This window comes from Heptranchias perlo, chromosome 6 (assembly GCF_035084215.1).
Source record: "Heptranchias perlo isolate sHepPer1 chromosome 6, sHepPer1.hap1, whole genome shotgun sequence".
Classification (NCBI taxonomy): domain Eukaryota; kingdom Metazoa; phylum Chordata; class Chondrichthyes; order Hexanchiformes; family Hexanchidae; genus Heptranchias; species Heptranchias perlo.
In genome coordinates, this window is record NC_090330.1 from 102217808 (window position 1) to 102240959 (window position 23152).

Here is a 23152-nt window from a genome sequence, read left to right on the forward strand (position 1 = left end):
CTTGATTTTGTCCAGTGTTCATTACTGAAGACTGATGTAAGGAATTAATTTAACACATCTGGCTTTTGCTTATCTTCTATAATATTTCTACATAACATCCGTAAAAGGATTAATTTGATTTTCAACAGTGTCCATTTCGCACAGTGCTAAAAAGAAACTTAACCCTTACCAGTTACTACTTTCTTCTCACTTTTTCTGTAATATTAGCAGCCACTTTAAGAGAATGAGACTTGACCTCCCTGTGAACTCAGGAAGTAGAAGTGTTTGTGTCATGGGGGTTGAAGCAGAATGTCTATGTGATCTACTGCAGGTACTGTAAACAGATCTTAGTATGTCTTTCTGGTTCATAATAAACCTCTCACTGAACATAAAAGCTCTCTAAGTGTTTATATGCTTTCACTTACTAATTTTAGTTATCCTCAATTAACTTGCAATATTCCTGACTGCTGTTTCATTTAAAAATAAATCTAAGGTTTTACATTACTTGTGATCTCCTTATTCAGTCACTGTGATTTGGGTCTTGCTAACTTTGCCATTTCTTTAATCTTTACTATAATGTGAAATGTTACCCTTAGATTGTTGAGAGTCCAAGTTCTCACTGGCTTCTTGGCTGGGATGGTTTTGTAACTTTTCAGCTCATGTATTGTGATCTTGAAATATTGCACTGTACTGAAGCTAGTCCAATATTAGCTGGTGGTCTGTCATTTGCCTTCACTCAGTTTAAGGTTATCAATTGGCCTTTTTGATGGACTGGCCTCATGTGCTTGATGTGCCACTCCAGTTATATGTTAACACTGGTGTGGCTGCTTGGTGTGTGTGCACTCCACCTGAAACACTGCTCTGAGCTGGTCATGCTGCTTGGATCTTTTCTTTTAAAAGATGTAAATATGTTTCTTTTTAACTTAAATTTTGTTACATTAACTTGTCTTTCAACCATTTCTTTTCTTCTTGAATTGCTTTTTCTCATAGCAAATATGTTGTGATAGTCAAAAAATGTCTAATCAAGATGTGACATAGAAATTGCAACATGGAAACAGGCCCTTTGGCCTAACCAGTTCATGTTATGTTTATCTTCCACATGAGCAGTAGTCCTAATCCCAGATGTCTGCCCTGTTCCCATATCCCTTTACCCCCCTTCCCTTCAACCACCTATCTCACCTATTCTTAAATGTTGACATAGTCTCTGCTTCAATCACTAACTGAAGTGCATTCCACAACTTCACAACCCTCTTGTGTACAAAAAAAGTTTCTCCTGCTATCTGACCCAATTCTCTTGCATTTAATCTTGAATCTCTGTTCCCTGATCATTCTGGATCCTCAATTGCTGGAAACAATGGTTTCTATACTGTCCCATCCCTTCATAATTTTAAACACCTCAACAAATCACCTTTTAATCTCATCTGTTACAAAACAGACCCAAATTTTTAAGCCTCCCTTGGTATTTGTATTTCCTCATACCAGGCAGCATCCTAGTGAATCTGTGCTGTACCCTCTAGCACCTCAACACATTCTTATAGTGCGGAGCCCAAAACTGCACACAGTGTTGCAATTGTGGTCTCACTAAGGTTTTATATACATTCACTATTACATCTCAACTTTCATATTCTATATGTCTTGCCATAAAACACAGTATTCCATTATTTATTTTTATGGCCTTATCCATTTGAGGTGTGACTTTTAGTGTCTTATGAACCTGAAACTCCAAATCCCTTCCATATCACCCAACCTTCACTGTGCAAAGTATAATTAATAATTTTTTAAACCAAAATATACCACCTCACGCTTATTAACATTGAATTCCATCTGCTACTTTTTTTGCCCAACCCACCATCTTATCAATATCGTTTGCAGCTTCCCTTTCTCCTCAGTTATTCACTATGCCTTCTATTGCAGTATTATCTTTAAATTTAGACACCGCTCCCTCGAGCCCTATATCAAAATCCATAATCCAAAATACATAGTGAGGAGAACCCTGTGGGACATTGCTGTCCACTTTCAACCACTCTAGGGAACTGCCTTTAAACCCTACTCTACCCTTCCCCTAATCCATACCCCTTAATCTTCTCCAGTGGCCTCCTGTGTGGTACTTTATCAAAGGCCTTCAGAAAGTCCATGCACAATACAGCCACTACATTTCCACCATATCTATCACCTCAAAGAACTCTTATCAGGTCTGTCAAGGAAGATCTTCCTTTCTGAAAACAGCGTTGGCTGATTGTAATTGTTTTCTTTTTGTCTAGATATTTAGTTCTAGCAGACACCTTTATTGCGGTGCACAGTACTTGTAATTTCTGTCGAGTCTTGTCCATACATTGAACCTTTTTCTCTGGGGTCTTCATGTACTCGCAACATATCTGCAGGTCGTGGCGCATATTATGTTTGAGAACCGATCAGTTAGAGTTGTGGTGTTGTCGCTAACTTCAAACTATTTAGAGGATTTGTCAAATTTAAGGCCATCAGATACAATAATATCCCCCCATTACAGAAAATTTAAATTGTATAAATATCATAACATCACCTTTGCCATTGCTTATTATTTAGATGAACAATCCTGCTCACCTAGATACAGCTCCTGCTATGAGAAATTTATCTTTTTACCATTCTAAAAAGAGTTCAAAATGCCGACAGTAGAAATGGAGATTGAAACTGCTAATTAACATTCAAGGTGTCTTATTTAGTTATTTCTTGACAATTTCAGGGATAACCACTACGATTTGTGTGCAGCCAGTTATTCTGCCCAAAGCTGATGTTCAGTTTTCTCACTGGTGGTAAATTTGTCCAAATATGAACACTGTAAATTAGTTTTAGTTTACTTCATTTCAACCGTGTACATTAATTAAGTTCCCTTAAACAGCTGGGTTCAACGAATGTCACCAAGACACACGGGGTCAATTTTGAACTTATGTCCAAAATGGGCGCCAAGTTGACGGTACATTCATGGCACCCGCCCAATGTATTGAGAGGGAGACTCGGACCGTTTTCTGCTTCAGGCCTCATTAGCATACAGTTGGCAAGCTGCCTAACACTGAAAGGTTCGTGCTGGCGCTCAAACAAATTGGGGCGGGGGGGAATGGGGGGTTGAAAATCTGGCGACTCTATGGTTGGGAGTGGTGGGGGGGGGTTGCCTACGCAGCAGGTGGCAGTATTTTTGTGGGGCCAGGAGGACCACTGGTTAGACTACTCACCACCTGATACAAATGGGTGGAGGGTGGAGGGTGGAGGGTGTACTGCAGTGTGGGAGCGCTGAGTGCCCATTTACAGGCCCGCCTGAAAATTGTAGCAAGATGGCCTTGGCCATCCAAGGGTTGGCCGCTGTTTCCTTGCCCTTTTCAACTGTCAAAGGGGCTCCCAGCAGTTTAAACTCACCCACCACCATCTCCTTTCTATGCAGAAGTTCAAATATAGAGTTAACCGTGACATGCTGAAGCAGGATTACTACACCATGCATTAGGCTATGGGAAGTTTCTGGTTTGGTCACTGGGATTGCAGCACAGGGTCCTTCAATGGTTTCAGCAGCCACTGGGGTGATTTTTGTGAAACATCTGTTCTTGTTAATGTTGACTCCAGTTGCACCAATGCTTTGCCTCTTAATGCACCAAAAGACAAAAATAAAAATTAACTCCCTTTTTAAGGGTTGTGTACCTTAATGGGATTTACATTTTGGAATTACTTTCCAGTTCTGTAGGTACTGCCTGGTTGTTCTTGATAGCATTACATCACCTTTGCCATTGCTTATTATTTAGATGAATGAATCCAAGAACAATTCTGCTCACCTATATACAGCTCCTGCTATGAGAAATTTGTCTGTTTTTATTACTTACTATTCTAAAAAGAGTTCAAAATACCTACAGTAGAAATGGAGATTGAAACTACTAACTGATTTTCAAGGTGTCTTACTTCCTTATTGATTTAGTTATTTCTTGACAATTTCAGGGATAACCATTAATGGCCACTACAATATGTGTACAGCCAGTTATTCTACTATTATTCGTGGTACATAGATTTTAGTAAAAGAGTTGTGTTCTGGCTCCAGTCAGTAACTGGAACACGGGCATTGACGCAAACCAACCTGTTCTCATCAAATTTAATGCGTACCTGGTTCATGAGGATGGAAAATGGTAGACCTATGCAGTAGAGTTATTCGAGTTACAAGGCTATGCTAATACATTGCAACAAAAGCAAAATACTGCAGATGCTGGAAATCTGAAATAAAAACTGAAAATGCTGGAAACACTCAGCAGGTAATGCAGCATCTGTGGAGAGAGAAATAGAGTTGTGCTAGTTCAGGGATCACAGAGTAGGGATGGCTGTCTCTTCAGACAACAGGGAGTTAGAAGCAGATAGGCATTGAGCTTCTCGGGTGTGGAATGTTCTCATCTTTGTCTTATTAAAACTAATTTGTTGTGCCATGTCTGAGTCACATCAAAAGAACCCATAGCACCATTAAAACAGGTTCATTCACCACACAATATTTCCAATTCTTTATAAGCAGGAGCCAAAACCACTCTCGCCCCTCTTTTGACTCCCCCTCTCTGAGGGAAACATTGTTAGTCGCAAATACTGTTCGAAGATTCCTCTTTCATATCCACAAAGAAAAGAACTTGTATTTATATGGAACCTTAACATATCCTCGCAACATCCCATGACTTGGTTCAACAAATTGTGATTAACTTTATATTGGAACTTTTGCATAGAAGGGAAACGCTGTACAACTAATGGATTACTTTTGAATTGTAGTCACAGTTATACAGGCAAATGCAGCAGCCAATTTGCACACCTCAAGATCCCATAAGCAGCCAATGAATGAATGATCAGTTAATCTGTTTTTCAGAAGATGCCATTTGCTTCTGTAAATAATTGGTTGCCATCAAGAAGAAACTTGTTGATTTGGGTAAAGAATTTTTTTCCCTGCATCATTTGTCCCTGCAGCTCTTGCTACTTTGTGTTAGCAGTAAATTTGACCACAAAAATAGTACCACCATCAGACGGATTCTGAACATTTTGTTCAGTAGAAACTTAACCTCTTTTTTCAAGAGGAGGCGACATCACATTTTGGAGTGTAATAAACTGATCTGGGAAGGTGACAATTCCCAGAAGTTTAAAGATAGGCCCCTATGAATATTTGGCGTTCAGTTCCTGGAACACATAAAGAACCTGAGCAGTTATTTAAAAGCAAATAATTTCAATAAGGCTAGATGCTTCTTTGTGTTCTTGTGTGGAATGAGGAGTTATTTCCAATTTTTACAACCTACTTTTGGTTGGAAAACGCACCCTGCATTTGAAGAGTATAAATGGGAATTGATACACAATTGGAGAATTTCCCAGGGTACTTTTGAGACAGCACAATCTGCCAGAGAGTAAAGCTGACTCTGAATCTACTGCAAGTAAACCACTGATATTCACTCCACACATTAATGATAAAATTGATGATTACATAAACCTTCTGAAATGTTCTATCGTTAGGTACTCACCCTTTGTTTGATTAATGTTAATCCTGTCCCACTTATGTCTAACAAAGCATACGAGTATTTTTTTCTTTCTTCATTTGTGTCTATTAGCCACCATTACTGAGCATGGGAATTGCATTTATCTCAACTTTAAGACTCAGTCTAATCTAAAGGTTACAGGTGTACAGGAAGAACAAAAACCGCTGATGGTCAATTATAGATTTTAATCTACTGTGCTGTATTACCCATTAATGAACACCTTTCAGCTGATTACATTTTATGAAACCAACCATATCGCTATATAATTTAAAGGATATTTGCACTAGACTCAATTAAAAATTTTAATCAGTTGTGTGATATAACCCATTAATGCACAGCTTTCAACGCACTACATTTTGTCAAATCAACCGTGATGTTACACAATTTATTTGTACAGTACTGTGTAACCATTTTAATCAGAGAGCAAAGTAATGTTATGATTCTAAAAAGTACAATAATTAATGCCAAGGTTACAGTTAGCTTACTAAACTGAACAGAATGACATTACACAGAGACTGAGGTATCTTAGCTCAGCAGTTTTGTGTCCACGTTATGGTTGAGTGTTTTTAACACTCCTGTCATACCGTGTAAGAGTCAGAAGGAAATAAACCTTGTTTATTCCCTTTGAATTGGTATACAAAGCACTTTGCTGCACACAAGACCCTCTTCCTCTTACTGCAGTGTCTATTAAGGGGATCAAGTGATTCCAAATATTGACTAAAGTGGGATGGAACATCTCATCACAATTCGCTGCGTCTTGCATTATATCCTGAATACACAATGTGCCAATGGCTCTCGGTCTTCCTGAGTCTTCAGCAGTGTACAAGTATAAAGGAGAAGAGAATTTATAACTGCAGAATATCAATGAGTGAAGTTAAAGGGATACTTTCTGTTTGACAATAATGTATATAACAGGTTGAATGGCGTATGCATTCGACCACTCACTGCTCTAATAATTAAATTACCTTTCCATCAATATGTTGTCACCTGCAATTTCATGTTAAAACTTGTGATGAAAAAGGAACAGCAAATACTCTACTATTGACATAGCTGAAGATGCATTAAAAATACATGATTCAACTTATTTTTTCAATGCTATATAAATTTTAAATTAATACCTTGCAGCCAGAACTAAAAACTGAGGTTTGCGTTGGATGCATCCAGTATTACATTTAAACAGATAAAGATTTTTGACTTAATAGCAAATTATTATTTGAGATAAAGACGTGAAACCAGAATGAGAATAAATAGTATAATTGACCATTTAGAATAGCAAGTGCATTAAAAAAAACCTAAATTGTTTTGTTTTCTTTAACATTTTTGAGCTAGTTGATAGTTTTTGCTATTAATTCCCTATCTGTTAATATAATTGTCAAATGTATCTCTTCTATTCAGATTCTGGGAATCATGCCTTTTGATTTCAGGATCTATTTCAAGACACTCAATAATTTACATTTATATAGCATCTGTTGCATCCAAAGAGACATCCCAGAACACTTTGCAGGGTGATGCAATGTGAGTGGGCAGTCCTAACCCCAGGACTGGTGGGGTTACTGGGTTAACAAAACGATAAAGGGAGAAAGTAGAGTTGAAGAGGAGGATGTTAAAGAGGTTTTTGAAAGCAGGGTGGGAGTTTGCAAGGCAGGGATACTGGAGGCAGGAGGTGGCAAGTAAAGGATGCCGAGGGAGGGAATTTCAGAGGGCAAGGAGGTCAAAGAAAGTGGTGAATTATTTAAATATCAGATTATTTCTAAAGTTCTGGTCAAGTATAGTCTGCAACGTGATGTACATTTATTTATGTACAAACTTAATAGTGCAGAAAGTCAAGTCCATATTGACCTTTCAAGGCTATGCAGTGGGATTATAAAACAAAATATTCTTTTAGAGAATTTTCTATTTACAGACTGGAATTTAAGGACAAATTAACATCCCAAACTGGACACTGAATTGAGGCATGTTCGGGAGAATTTACGGTTTCTTATTCTAAAGATTGGGGGAGAATCATTTTTTGCTCATCCACCAACTCAAAAAAAAAAATTGAAGAATCTGGGAATTTATGTTGGAATATGGTAAAAACTGACTTTAACGATCCTGTGAGTTCTTGTATAAAGTCACCACCTGTCCTCACCAGCAAATTCTGATATTTTCTGATTATTCTGTGGGTGTGACAATTTTACAGGGTTTTGTGTAAGATATTCTCTAGTTTAGCATCTCTGGTTGTTGCCGTAAGTGGACCTCATGTCCTGTGTGTTCTGAAGTGCACCTTTTTTTTCTGCCCATTATCTAGTTAGATGATAGTGTGATTCAGGGATCATAACAGAATCCTTGTTTTATTACTGTAATCTTGTTTGTTGCGCTACATGCTTTCTTCTGTTTTTGCGGAAGACAGACTGAAAAACACTTTAGTGAGATGAGTGCAAATCAACAAACTAGTTTATTTTAAATAAAATGCATGAATAAACAGAATAATCTTCACAGTGAAATTCATCAGATTCCTACCATTCTACACGCCCATGAAAACCAACAGAAATGCATCACTGCTTCCATTCTAGGTGAGCACTGACTTTCAGACTAGCTGTTCCTAAGCCAACTGGCTTCTTCTGTTACAGGCACAATGGGCCATAAATTCGGCCGCGTAGCGCCCATTTTGTAGGCGCTACGCAGCCTCCTAAGGTCTCAAAATGGCGTCCAGCATGCACGCGCGCACTTCTAGCGTGATGTGCGCCAGACGCCATCTTGGTCAAAGCGTTTGCACACGTGCAGCTAACCAACGCCGGTACCATGTAAAGTAAAGAGAATGTGCATTAGATCACTATGCAACACCGATTTAAAGGGAGAGATTCTATTTTGGCACTCAATGCTCCAGCCAATGCACTGTCTTAACCACGAATAGCTGAACATGTCGTAGACAGCCTGGAGGACCCCCCACCATCACTATTTAAAGGGACCATACAGGATTTACAGGTTAGTTGCTGGATTATTGCTTCTGGATGCTGATGCATTTGTATCTGTTTTTGGAGGTCTCCTATACTTGAACACTAGGACTAGGGGACATAGCATAAAATTTAGAGCCAGGACTTGCAGGAGTGAAATTAGGAAATGCTTCTACACGCAAAAGGTGGTAGAGGTTTGGAAAGCTCTTCTGCAAACGGCAGTTGATGCTAGCTCAATTGTTAATTTTAAATCTGAGATTGATAGATTTTTGTTAACCAAGGGCATTAAGGGATATGGGGTTAAGGCGGGTATATGGAGTTAGGTCACAGACCACCCATGATCTCACTGAATGGCGGAACAGCCACTGCCACTTGCTGCCTCCTGTTATGCACCACTTTCTCCTGCAAGAAAGCGAGACGTGTGTTGGTCAGTGTCCTGCAGGAAGTTTGCGTGATGTGCCGGTCATGGTTGAATAGCTGCCAGTGTGTGTGATCTGTGAGTTGTGGATGTGCAGCTTGCAACAGTGGTAATGTGTGAGGTTGAGAGGAAGCATCTGATTGGAAGAGTTTGTTGGTAGTGGGTGATGGGGGTGGAGTGCGTGGAGCAGTGGATGTGGCTAGTGGTGCAGTTGGTTGGAGTTGACAGTTGACCTCACTCACCTTGACCACTCAGTGTCAAAGCATTGAACTTTTTCCTGCACTGCATCCATGTTCGTGATGCTATGCGCCTGGCATTGACTTCGTCCCCTACTGCCTCCCACTGCCTCTTGAGCATATGTCTGGAGGGCCTCTTGCCCTCCTGCAGATATAGGATGCCCCTTCTTCTGTCCACCTCTTGCACCAAGGTCTCGAATACATCAGCAGAGAACCTTGGTGCACGCTCTATCGCAGGCCTGGTACAAACTCAGATCGGCAGATTTGCGAGGTCTGGTGTGCAGATTGGAGGATGTGGGATTTAATAGTATTTACAAAGGACGAGGGCTGGATAATAGAGGGTGCCCAGGAGAGCACTGGAGCAGTAAGATTCTCAAAATTCACAGATCCCCCAAAACTCGGAGAAAAACCCTAAAGAAATTCACCTTTTCCCTGGGTATGGAAAACTTTGGCCATTGACCAAAATCTTAAGATGGAAGGATAGATGAGAGGTCACCAGACAAAATCAACAACACACACACAGTGGAATGTGGGAGAATTACTGCTTCAGACATGTCTCTGTTTTAATGCAAAACCTACAGCAGGTGGTCAACACTCACTGCCATTGAAAGAGGCAATTGCCCCAGACATGGTGGGGCCATGTCTTTGTTTAAAAGCAAAACCGATTAACACCTAGGACGTTGGATACAAAAGGAAGCCTTGTGATACAAGCTCTAAAAATCGGAATTAACAATGACCCATCGGGAGAAGCAATTGCAACATGATGAGGGACCATCAAAAAGCCATCAAAGATTCTTAAGGACTTTGTAAGAACTGTTTAAACAGACATGAAGTGTTTTTTTTTAAAGTGACGAAGACCATTGTCAGAGAGGGATATAGAAGTGGAAACTCGAAACCTCTCCCTCTCTCTCTCTCTGGCTCTTGCTTGCGCTGATGTTCTGCTTGTCTTGTTCTGCCTGTCTCTGGAAGGAAGAGCAGCTTTCAGCAAACAACAAGGCGAGGGGGCAACAGGAAAGCCGTTCGACAGGGAAGGTCAGCAGCTCTAGAAGCAGGCCGACACAAGAAGAAACCAGAGCAACAGCCCCAGTGACCATCAGACACCTCGCGGCAACAAGGGCCTTACGAAACAACCAACCGAATATTGCCACCAACCAACCGGGTAATATTGGGCCACCGCGACCAAAGAAAACCAACACGGGAGAAAAACGAAGATCCGCAAAGTTTCCACTCTACAATCTATTTCTGACTTACCTCTGGGTGAATTACTGTCAAGGATTTGTTTGGTGAGCATTATCTCTGGCCCTTTAAAATCCAACTTAGCTAGTACAGTGGGATTGGGAGGGGTGAGGTATCTTTCTATCGTAATTTCCTTTGTGTGGACCGAAGTGTTCCCCATTTTATTAGTGTTAAGATTGTTGTGTTGTATTTTCTCTCTTGAATAAAGATCAACGTTTCTTGCACCAAAACCAGTTGTCTGCTACACTTTGTCACAACCCCCAAATAAGTCCAAGGTCTAGAACCCAGGGAGTGGGAGCAATTCGAACCGCTCAGAAGTCAGAGGTGAAGCTGACACACACCACCACCCCCTACAGATACATATCAATTCGCATGAATGAAACATTCAATTGAACCAGAAGGGTGAAATTTTTAAAATTTTGAAATTGAGACACTGGGAGATTGGAAGCCATTTTAGTGAGAACAAGAGTGATGAGTGAGTGGGACTTGATGCAGCATAGGATAGAGGCAGAAGAGTTTTGGATGGAGCTGAAGTTTACAAAGGACGAGGGCTGGATAATAGAGGGCGACCAGGAGAGCACTGGAGCAATCAAGTCTGGCAGTGACAAAGACATGAATTAAGGGTTAAGCAGCAAGTGGGCTGAGATAGCAGCAGACAGAAATACTTCCTTTTGATGCTGGAGCTCGCATCACCGGTGTGTCTGTTTAGCTAAGTCCCCTGATGGGTGCATTGAATACAAACCATTCTATAACAATGGTGAAAAATGCTTAGAATTATACATAACAATTCCCATTATCTCAAAACTACAATAGCATAGGATTATTGGAATAGGTGTGGGCAATTCAGCCCCTTGAGCCTGTTCCACCATTCAATCAGATCATGGCTGATCTGTACCTTAACTTCATTTACCCGCCTATGATCGACATTGCTTGATATCCTTACCTAACAGGACTCTATCGATCTCAGTCTTGAAAATTTCAATAGACCTGGCATCCAAAGATTATTGGGGGAGCGAGTTCCAGATTTCCACTACTGTTTGTGTGAAACAGTGCCTCCTGATTTCACACCTAAATGGCCTAGCTCTAATTTTAAGATTGTGCCCTGGATTCTGGGTTCTGGATTCTCCCACCAGAGGAAGTGGCTTCATTGCATACACCCTATCAAATCCTTCTGTTATTTTAAACACCCTGATTACATCACTGTTCAATCTTCAGTCTTCCATAAGGGATTACAACATAAGTTTATGCGACCTGTCTTCATAATTTAACCCTTTAGGCCCAGGTACCATTCTGGTGAATCTGCGCTGTACCCCTCCAAGGTCAATATATCCTTCCTGAGGTGCAGTTCCCAGAACCAAACACAGCACTCCAGATAGGGTCTGACCAAGGCTCTACGCAACTGAAGCTTAGCTTCCTCCCCTTTTGTATTCCAGCCTCCTTGAGATAAAGGCCAAAATTCATTACCTTTTGTGCCTGTCTACTAGCTTTAAGTGATTTTTGTTCATGGACACCCAAATCTCTTTGCTAAGTTAAAAATGGGAAGACAGAATCCATTATCTTTGACCACTGTACAAATTATGTACCCTCACCATTGACACCATCCACTTCCCTAGCCACTGTCTCAAGCTGAATCAGATTGTTGGCGACCTTGCCATGCTGTTCGACTCTGAACTAAGTGCCCAACCCGATACAAAGGCCACCATCATAAGCACCTCCTACTTCCACCTCCATAACATCACCCCTGTATGCTTCTATCTCAACCCACTTGCTGCTTAAACCTTAATTATTGTCTTTGTCACTGGCAGACTTGATTACTCCAGTGCTCTCCTAGTCGGCCTTCATTATCCAGCCCTCGTCCTTTGTAAACTTCAGCTCCATCCAAAACTCTGCTGCCTATATCCTATGCCGCATCAAGTCCCAATCACTCATCACTCTTGTTCTCAGTGTCTCAATTTCAAAATTTAAAAAATTTCACCCTTCTGGTTAAATTGAATGTTTCATTCATGCGAATTGATATGTATCTGAGAGAGTACATGAAAGCAACCACAGCAGAGAAAAGGCTAACTTAAAGGAGGGAAATCCTGGAGGGACTATACTACTATTCAAGTAAAGAGAGGAGATCTGTATAAAAAGTCTTGCTCTTTGACATGGTACATAAACAGGAGCTCTTTCGTACCAATGCCCTGTTGCACAAATGCTGGCAAAGGAGAAAAGCTGTCAGATAAATATTTTCTTTTTGGAGTATTCTTTTTTAGTAGAAAAAACAGTTCTCTATCAGTTTGTTCATTATCTCTAAAAGTCATCAGATGTTATTAATTTTGTTCAGAACATTGTATTTTGTACTTCTAAATGTTGGAAGCAGGGAAATGATTTTAAGTCAGGTTATTTAATCTGTGACTTATGGTTTGAGGAGAAAATATCTATTTTCAATGATTCCTGCAAAATAAAAATAGTTTTTAACCACCCTCGGTAACTTCTGTGACCAGTTCTGTGAGCGATAGGAAGTAATGAGTGCCAACGTAATGCAGAATGTCCAGTTATAACTGACCAGATAAGTTTGGTTCCATGTGTTCCATCTGGTTCGGTAACTTTGTGAACACAGTGTTCTCCATTGGGAAAGATGTACAAAAGTTGGGCCGCTGAATTTTTGAAATGTCTTAATGTTAGGTAGGCGAGTTTGGCAACAGCCCATAAAGTGGGATTGGCAATTTTGTCCTGTGACAACCTCCTCTAGCCCTTGAGGTGACTTGGTGCAACTACAAAAGCAGCTGAGGCAAAGGATCAAATTGAGGAAAGAAGGCAGTCAGAATGATTCATGTTGGTGGATCTCCCTTGGCATTGCTCATGGTGAGTCAGAGGATGTGGCAAAAGTTTGGGGCGGGTTTGGTGAGCCTGAAGTAAATGGATAGGAGTGAAATTTTTTTTTGGAATTTGGAGCCAATCGACATAAATGGATCACGGTGAAATGTTTTTTGACTGGCTTAATTTTCCCAGGAATCAATCAGAAAATCATGACATTTTGGTGCTACAGATACATTTGAAGTGCGATGTATGCTGTGCAAATAGCTTCTAATGTATTAAAAAAGATTGATTACTTGTCCTTTTAGTGTAGCACTGGGGAGCAGACTGGAAACCAACTCCTATCTTGAACATGCATCAGTTATTTTTCCAAATATCTGAAGACATTTTTCTTTTCAAAATGTGTCTATTCTAAAAACCAGTTTACAGGACACTTTGCTGTAATAGGTTTTCAGTTTGCAGTAAGATTCCTAGATCTGCGGGGATATTTTGTCCAGATATGCTTTAGATTTGTAAAGCATGTTTTCTATGACCATGGGCATAATTTTAGTCCCGGAGCCGGGAAGGAGGGGAGGGGATCGAATTGCGGACGGGAAACCCGGAAGTACGAGTTTCTTGGGTGTCCTATGATTTTGACGTAAGGGCGTCTTTTATTGTTTTTGACAGTTTCCCACCTGACAGGCCAGCTTGATTGACAGGCTGTTGGATGGGAGAAGAGCAAGGAAGAGGTAAATGTTCAGGTAAGTCTTAGATTGGATGGATGGGGTGAGGAGCATGGGGACATCGGTGGACATGGGAGTTACCGGGGGGGAATGTTAATCATGGGGGGGAGGGGAATGTTAGTCGTGGGGTGGGGGGAGGGGAATGTTAGTCGTGGGGTGGGGGGAGGGGAATATTAGTCGTGGGGTGGGGGAGGGGAATGTTAGTCGTGGGGGGGGGAGGGGAATGTTAGTCGTGGGGGGTGGAGGGGAATGTTAGTCGTGGGGGGGGGGAGGGGAATGTTAGTCGTGGGGGGGGAGGGGAATGTTAGTCGTGGGGGGGGGGAGGGGAATGTTAGTCGTGGGGGGGGGGAGGGGAATGTTAGTCGTGGGGGGGGAGGGGAATGTTAGTCGTGGGGGGGAGGGGAATGTTAGTCGTGGGGGGGTGTTTGGGAGTCATTGGGGGTAATCGGGAGGGTGATTGGGGGTCAGTCATGCACTCCTGCTCCTCCGGGCCCACATGCTGTGCGATAATGACACTTACCTGCCGTTTCGTGCCTTCTTGCCTCCTCTCTCACAGCGTGAAGGAGAAGGCCCGGGAATCCCGGCCCCCGAGGCTAAAATCTCCAAACCTGAAAAAATGGGGGCCCGCAGCCTCCTTGAAAGGTTTTAGTGACCAACCCGCCTCCTGAGAGCGGGTTGGTTGCCCGCCCCTGTGAAAACCGGAAATGGACGGGTTGCGGTGGGGGGGGGGGCAGGTTTGAAATTATTGCAATTTTTAATCCCCCGACCCACCCATTTTTCCAGGCTAAATTTATGCCCCGTATCTTTTTGTGGATATTGCTCACTTTCTAGTTATCAGCAGGACACTTCTCATTCACATCTTCAGAATTCTGTGGCCATCCTATCAATCCTATTGAGCCTCTTTCTTAAATGAGAACACGTCATCTCCATATCTGTTCATATAACCTACTTGTTAAGCTGTCGGACCCTAGAGCCATATAATTAGTCAAACTGCTGACAAAGACATTGTTTCTGTTTGGAATTACTGAATTGAGAAATACAGTAGATAACCTCTTCCCCAGACAGAGGCCCCATTTACATTGTAGGCACTAATTTGCATTTGTTTTGCAAACTTGCAGCCAATGCATCTTATAATATTCATGTATTATGAAAACAATTTTAGTTTGGAATTAAAAAGATCCTCCTCTGGCTATTGGATTTGTATCCCAGTGCCCGTCAGCAGGTTTACATTAAACTGGTGCAGCTGATGTAGATCTGCCATATTTTTCGGAGAAGGAAAATTAAGCACACTTATTAGGCTGACTGTTTGTTTGTTTAAATTTTACAAATCAGTGCTCCTCGCCCAGGCCTTCACATGGAGTGAAGGCAGACAGGAAGGCCAGCATGCCCGATTCATGGCCCTCCTAATTTTTCAGTCATTAAAATTAATAACCAAAAAATGGGGTGAAGAACTAATCACGCACACTTAACTCCATGCCCAGTTGTCTGGCCTGCCGTCCCATCAAGGGGACATTTACTCCTCAGTACCACCTGGCACATTATTTGAGGTAACACTTCGGAACATAGGGATGTACAGGGACGTAGGGATGCACTGGAGCGGAAGAGAACATCATGGTCCATAATAATAACATACCCTACACTCTCATACCCCTAAGGACAGAGAACAGGAGCGTTGTGAGGCTGTGGAATTCATTACCACAGTTAGTGATTGAAGCAGAGACCAAGTCAGTATTTAAGAATAGGGTGCGTAGGTGGTTGAAGGAAAGGGGAATAAAGAGACATGGGAACAGAGCAGGTACACGGGATTAGGACTACAGCCCGTGTGGAGGATAAACACCAACGCGGACTGGTTGGGCCGAACAGCCTGTTTCCTTGTTGTAATTTCTCTACATTTCTATGTAACCTTCTCTGCCAAAAATCCCTCTAGTTCCCTGTCACATTTCCTGGGACTGTCAGCCTGCACTGTGTCTCCATAAAATCTGTGCTATATACTTACCATTGTTCATGTTTTATATATCTGTAAAATAGTTAATTTAAACTGTTTTCCAATTCTGAGCTTGAGTCAGTTAACAGTTAAGTGCAACCACATGGAAGTCACATTCAATTAAGGACAGCTTTACATCAACATAGTACAGTCAGGGCACACGTACAATATTACGATTATTAATAGCACTCTTTAATGTTGGAGAGCTGGCAGTAGTGGTAAACCATATTTTGTGGGTCTCATGAGCTATGGTTGGGGTCTCTAGTTAAGAACTTGAGCGTAGCTTATTAGCAATTGGAATCGCAGGCTCGCTAGATTTGAAATAGCATCGGGAAGAAAAGTAAGTAGGGAAGAGCAATGCACATAGGTTGTAGGTCTCCACTCGAGTACCCCTGGACTATTAGAAGTCGTGAGCAGAGCACTTGCTTCCTGTAGGTGTGATACTTATTTTCTCTCAACATTTCGTGTAAGTGCCACAATTCCCTGAATATTTCCCCCCATCACACCCCTATTAGAAAACAGCGAACCATCTGATTCACTATAAGAAATATCACAGGAAATCTGTTCGTAATATAATGGACCAGAATTTGCTGTCAAAATAACGGTGAAGCGAATGGCACTTGCCGTTATTTATGCACAAATGGTACAGCAACTTCAGGCGAGGGGCAGATGTGTGGATAAACTCAAATATCCAAAAGTTGTTGTCTGAGATACGCCGCTGCGGTCTTAGCTTCGTGAAAACAGCATCTCGCTGTCTGCCTCACCACTGAAATACATTGAATGGCGTGAAGTTCTTGTATTTGCGCGATAGATATGAACTAAACTCGCCACAGAAAGTTAGGACTTGACCATTTCAGCCTAAGTATCCTTTAAACAATGTGATAAGTGTCAATTACTGCCAGTCAACACCTCTGGCACTGAAAATTAACTATTACAAGTGTGAAGCGTCATTCCTTTAGGTTTTAATTGTTGTTGGAGATTTTAAAATGCAAACTTCAAAAATCTTTAATTTTTTTTGCTTTTCCTTTCTGTCTCATTTCTCTCTCTCTTAATCCAATCTTTCTTTCCCTCTCTTTATTTCTCTTTCTGTACCTGATTTGACATTGAATTCACTCACTCTAATTTACACTTCCTTCTCCGTTCTTGCGCTGTTCATTTCCCAATCCTTCAATCTGATTGGTCAAGGAGATACTCAGATCCCAGATGTCCTGTTTTCCTCACTGCGATGTTATCAGCTCGCACTTTCAGCAACTTGCTGTGCAAAAAATTAAAAAACCTAAACATGCAAGGGCAAGTCTAGCTAACGGCAGATGCCGTTAGATGCCCTGTTACAGCAAAATTATGGCCTGTAAGTGTCACACTTATTTCCTTTAACATTTCAATGATAATCCCTTGGGATTTTTTGAGAATTTTCTCCACAAAAGGTTTTGGATCTGATTAATGTTAAAGTGCTTATTTAAAATAAAAGGGTGTTGATAAAAATTTGAACCCCTCCACAGCCACATGCTGGAGCTCCGGGACCAAGAGAGGACTGACTCGTTAGTAAACCAGAGATTAAAATTTACTCATGACGATCTGGGACAATTGAGTTGTTGTTATTTCATCTCAGACACTCCCATAAACATTCGCACCTTCGGGGATTGGAATGTCCTTTCCTATTGAACTTGGCGTGAAGCTAGATTCAAAAGGAGAGCATGGCAGCAGTCTTAATTGGCAGCTGTTCTGGTCAACCTCCAGAAAAGGAGACAGATAAGGAAACAACCCCCCCAACTTCCTGTGGGACAGGAAACAAGAGAACTTAGACCCACATTTTAGTCAGTTACGTCTGGGAAGGGAGCCTGGCCTAGCAGGGAAACCTCACTTATCTTATTGTAAACAATTTTACAACACCAAGTTATAGTCCAGCAATTTTATTTTAAATTCACAAGCTTTCGGAGGCTTCCTCCTTCTTCAGGTGAACGATGTGAAAATCACCTGAGGAAGGAGGAAGCCTCCGAAAGCTTGTGAATTTAAAATAAAATTGCTGGACTATAACTTGGTGTTGTAAAATTGTTTACAATTGTCAACCCCAGTCCATCACCGGCATCTCCACATCATCACTTATCTTAAGTTTAGGATCCATCAGAAGATGTTTCAACATAACTAGGTGCTATATATGAATGCAAGTATTAATTATCTTAATTTAATTCCCTATGTTTCAGGAAAATGTATCAAGCGTTGATTTTAATGTAATATTAAATATACCTCCATTAATTGCCAGGACAGTAAAGTTTGCATTAAAAACATTTTTTAAGGCACTTGTGAGGGGGAGCAAAACTTCATGCAGGATAAGATGTGAGCAGCAGAGTTTTCGACAAGTTGCACTCCTAACTGTCCCATCACAGCCAGCACAGCGCCTGCAATGGCATTTCATCCTATCCACACAGGTCACCTTGGGGGTGGCCCAAGAGTCTTAGATCTTGTGGTCCCTCCTTATCCATGTCTGGACACCGCCCCTTGGCAATAATACCTGCAGACATGATGTCAGCTTCCATATGTATGTTGATAACACCTAGCTGTACCTCTCCACCACTCTAGCCCCCAAATCCACCATTCCAGCCCCCAACTCCACCTCTCCACCACTCTAGCCCCCAACTCCACCTCTCCAGCCCTCAATTCTGTGACCCTGCTCAGCTGCTCATTTTTAGGCTGAACTCAACAGTGTGCAATGTTGGGATTCCATTTTCGCTCTGAGCTGGCCTCATAAACTACCCAACACAAAGGCTGCCTGTTTCTATCTCCATTACAGCTGCCACCTCTGCCCTTACCTCACCCTCACTGCCACTGAAACCTTGATTCACATCCTTGTATATTCATCCAAGGCCTCGCCCCTCACTACATTTGCAACCTCCTCTAGCCCTACATGCCAGTACATGCTCTCCATTTGATTGACTTTAGCCTCTGCCTCTGCCCCTGCCTCAGCTTATCTGCTGCTGAAACGCTCATCCATGCCTTTGATTCGACTCTTCCAATGCTCTCCTGGCAGGCCTCCCATCTTCTACCAGGTCCCGTTCTCCCATCACCTGGGCGCTCACTGATCTACGTTGGCTCCCGGTCTGGGAACGCTTCGAATTTAAAATTCTCATCCTTGTTTTCAAATCCCTCCATGGCCTCTCTCCTCCCTACCTCTGTGATCTTTTCCATCCCTACAACCCTCCGAGATCTCTGCGCTCCTCCAATTCTGGCCTCTTGCGCAACCCCGATTTTAATCGCCCCACTGTTGGCGGCCGTGCCTTCAGCTGCCTAGGCCCTAAGCTCTGGAATTCCCTCCGTAAACCCCTCCGCCTCTCTCTTCTCCTTATAGATATTCCTTAAAACTTATCTCTTTGACCAAGCTTTTGGTCACCTGTCCTTATGTGGCTTGGTGTCAAATTTTGTTTGAAAACCCTCCTGTGAAGTGCCTTGGGATGTTTTGTTACATTAAAGGCGCTATATAAATGCAAGTTGTTGTTGTTATTCTTTGCATCCCCTCCCCTCCATTCCAGTTGTCTAGGGCCTACATTCTGGGACTCTTTCCCAAACCCCTATGCCTTGCTACTTCTCTCCCCGTGTTCAGATTTCTCCCCAAACCCCTCCGCTTTGCTACCTCTCTCCTCAAGTTCAAAAGCCTCCCCAAAACCTAACTCTCCATACGTGCCTTTGGTCCCTAACTCTCCTCATCCTAATGCTCTACATCTATCTCACCATGGGACATTGATCGTTAAATGTATTGTGTGCATATTCAAGTTGTTTTAGGTAAGTTACCCAAGGCCTGCACCTAGGCATCCATTCGTTCTCCGTTTACTCATTTCCTAAAAAGGTTTTTCCTTCCTTTCAGGACTCAACATTAACATTTTTATGAACCTCTGGACAAGAGCTGAAGTTTTATATGGCAGCATGCCTGTCTTCCCTGCTTGAATCAATAATAAGTAGGTAAGAGGACTTGTTGATGCAGTGGACTTAATATTGCTTTTTCATCTCTAGAACCTGGATTTGTCTTCAGTCCAGGTGGATGGATCAAAGCCTCCTCCGTCTGGTGGTTATGAGATTCTCAGGTGAAATAGGTTTTGGGACGATCTCAACCTCAGCGCTAAATGGGTACGAATCCACAGCATAATATTGCCTGCAAATCATCTTAAGTTGACACTAAATTGGCAATCTTACTCAGCGAGGCCATAGGATAACTGGAATGAGAAATAAAGATCTTAAATTGGTGTATTATGTGATACTATGCTGAAGCTGGGGTAAAGGCACATTGGTGGGGAAGTACTGAGAGTGTTTTAAATAAAATCTAGACAGTGCTTTGGTGATGTTTCTAAAAACTGGGTTTTAAATGAAATGGGGTAGAGTTTCCGCTAGATTGCGCTGGTTTTATCAGCGCAGTTCGCCCGAATCAGCGCAGACAAACGCGGAAAATCAAGCGCAAGTTACGTCAAGCGTAAATCGAGTTTCCGCGATCTTCTGAGCTGGTTTAAAAATCATTGCGCCCGAAAACGGCCCCGCCCACTAAACTGGCCAGGCCCCCAAATCGAAATAACGAGGACGTCGAGTTTCCGCAGATTGCGGCCGTTCGAGGCGGGGGTCTTCAAACTATGCTCATTTTCTTGGGCGCACAGGCACTAGTAGGCACGTTTTAAACATTTTTACATATCAAAAAATATTTAATTTACGAAAAAACTGACTAGTGCACACCAATAAAACTATTAAATGGTTCAGTATAGTTATATTAAGTCATTTTCAGTGATTTTAAATCAGGTTACTCACAGTTGGAGGACTGGACACCCTTCTTAAAAATGCTTATTTTTTGAGATAAACCCATTTTCAGCTGTATAAATGAAACTGCACCAGGTTACCGCTCTTAAATGCACCAAGGAATACTTTTTAATGCTAAGAAAAAAAAAATGATTACGTTCTATTAAGCTGCCCAATTGCGCTGGTTCATGGAAGATTTTACGTTTGCAATTATGCAAATACATTTTAGCGGAAATTTGAATGTAACCTAAACCAGTGCAATTTCAAGGACAATTTGTGTCCAATTTGCCGATTGCACCCAAAGCGGAAACTCTACCCCAATATCTTTGAGAAATGTGAATACTGTAACCTGAACACAGGGCAAATGTTTGAGAATGAAGTGTTTAAATGTATTTTATCTTTAATAATTATATCAGCTAAGGCAGCAAGGAGACTTCTACTGTGCTTATAAATGTTGGTGCAGGAAATTTAAAGATAAATGGAAGAATTCTGGCTAAGGCAGTTAATGGTGCAAGTCCTGTTGTTCTCAGGCTGGTTTGCTTTACAGTTCCTGGGAAGGACCTCTACGGTTACGTTAATGATAGAACAGTGAAAAATTAAGAGGCGAGCCATTGGGATGAGCTGCCCAGAATGACGTAGAATTGCATAGAATGTACAGCACAGAAACAGGCCATTCGGCCCAAATGGTTGATGCCGGTGTTTGTGCTCCACACAAGCCTCCTCCCACTCCTCTTCATCTCACCCTATCAGCATAACATTCTATTTCTTTTTCCCTCGTGTGTATCCAGCTTCCCCTTAAATGTGAGCCAACTGGACAGTGAATGGTTACCGTTTCCTGGCAATGCCTATTGAAGAAACAGATATATTTGAGAATTCCAAAATGATAACCTGCTTTCCTGCTCTGGTTTCTCGGTAAATTGCTTTTCTTTATCCAACTTTGCTCTATTTCAACAAAAGTTACATTACAACTGATCTAGAATATTTGATAATGAAACTGGATGATAAAAGTAGAAACATGCAGCTTTCCTCACTTACCTTGATGATCACAAATATCATCAAATAATAGATAAAAAATCTTAGTGTAATTAGAGAAATATACAGAGCCAAACATGTAATTACATAGAATTACATAGAGTCTACACCACAGAAACAGGCCATTCGGCCCAACTGGTCTATGCCAGCATTTATGCTCCACACAAGCCTTTTCCCACCCCTCTGCATCTAACCCTATCAGCATATCCTTCTATTCCTTTCTCCCTCATGTGCTTATCTAGTTTCCCCTTAAATGCATGCAAGACGCAGGTCGGAGCCAGCTTCACACAAAGTTTGTCAGTTCAATGTGTAAAAGCATACAGCAGCAGTGAGATGTGGATTTGAGAAAATGAACAGAATTTATTTACAACGTGGGGAATTCCCCTCGATCATCAACCAAACTGTTGCACGCACGCACTCATGGGAGGAAGTGTGAGGTTTAATCCTATTTCACAAGGTTCCCTGTGTCAAGAGCCTAGTTTCCCACTGATAAATTTACAGGGAGGGGCTTTTATACCTTCTGCCCCACCTGTGCTAGGGTTCTTTTCAATCACAGGAGCTGGATCAACATATCTCTCCTCCACTGCCCGTCCGAGTTAATGAAACGACTTCTGGACCTGAGACCCGTTCCCTGGAACCAGCCTCCACTGGAGCCTGCTTAAAGCAACATTTCCTTCCTCGTAGGGGGGGGGGGGGAGGGAAACCATTCTGCTGCTGCCTTCCCACTGTTCATAAGCATTGATTCAAATATGAATGACAGAACACAAACTCTTCCAGCCCTCACTGTAACATTATGTTGCACTATTACAATGTACAGAACAAACTATCCCAGATTATCTACATTTTTTAATGTAGATTTTTATATTATATTTTGATGTAATTTTGTGCTCATCAAGATGAAGGATATCAGTGCTTAGAAATGGAACAATTTATTTTTGCAATGATGTACTTAACCCTAACCTCTACTACACAGTGCGAATACTATAATTTAATCTTTACTAGAAAAATAGTCATGTTTTAAAATAATTTTTCTGCAGAAATGCTGCTGTGGTACTCAAAAGGTTAAAATGCATAGAGATTTTATTTAACTTAAATTTTGTGCTATTTTTCACCCTCAGGGCTTCATCTATAAATGTACTCCATTTATCATGGAGAAAATAGGCCATTTCTTCATGGAACATCCAACCTTAGCTAATATAGTATACTTCCACATTTCTGTCAAAGTCACTGACGATAAATCAAATAAATCTACCTTTTACCTTCAACTTCATTCATGATATTTTTACTGTAAGCTTAACTGAGATGAGATGTAAGGCCACTGCAAATGAACTACTCTGATTTATGTTTCAGTGCTAACCTTTCTTTCTTTCCCTGTATGTCTACATGAACATATGTACAGTTAGTACATTTAAATTACTTATTATTAAAGATGGTCTGAAGACATAATTAGGTTATTTAATCTTTTTGAAGAGCTCTGGATGCATTAGTGTGTGTGTATGTTGATTCAAGTTCACATGTTGGCGCATAAATATTTAA

General features: G+C 41.4%; 1 long non-coding RNA gene across 1 annotated transcript; it reads left to right on the forward strand.

The window, feature by feature from the left end:
• Positions 1 to 267: 267 nt before the first annotated feature.
• Positions 268 to 21490, forward strand: LOC137322593 (uncharacterized). Its single transcript, XR_010963196.1, has 3 exons — positions 268 to 310; positions 19671 to 19765; positions 21373 to 21490. It is a non-coding gene; the product is annotated as an uncharacterized lncRNA (long non-coding RNA).
• The last annotated feature ends 1662 nt before the right edge of the window (positions 21491 to 23152 follow it).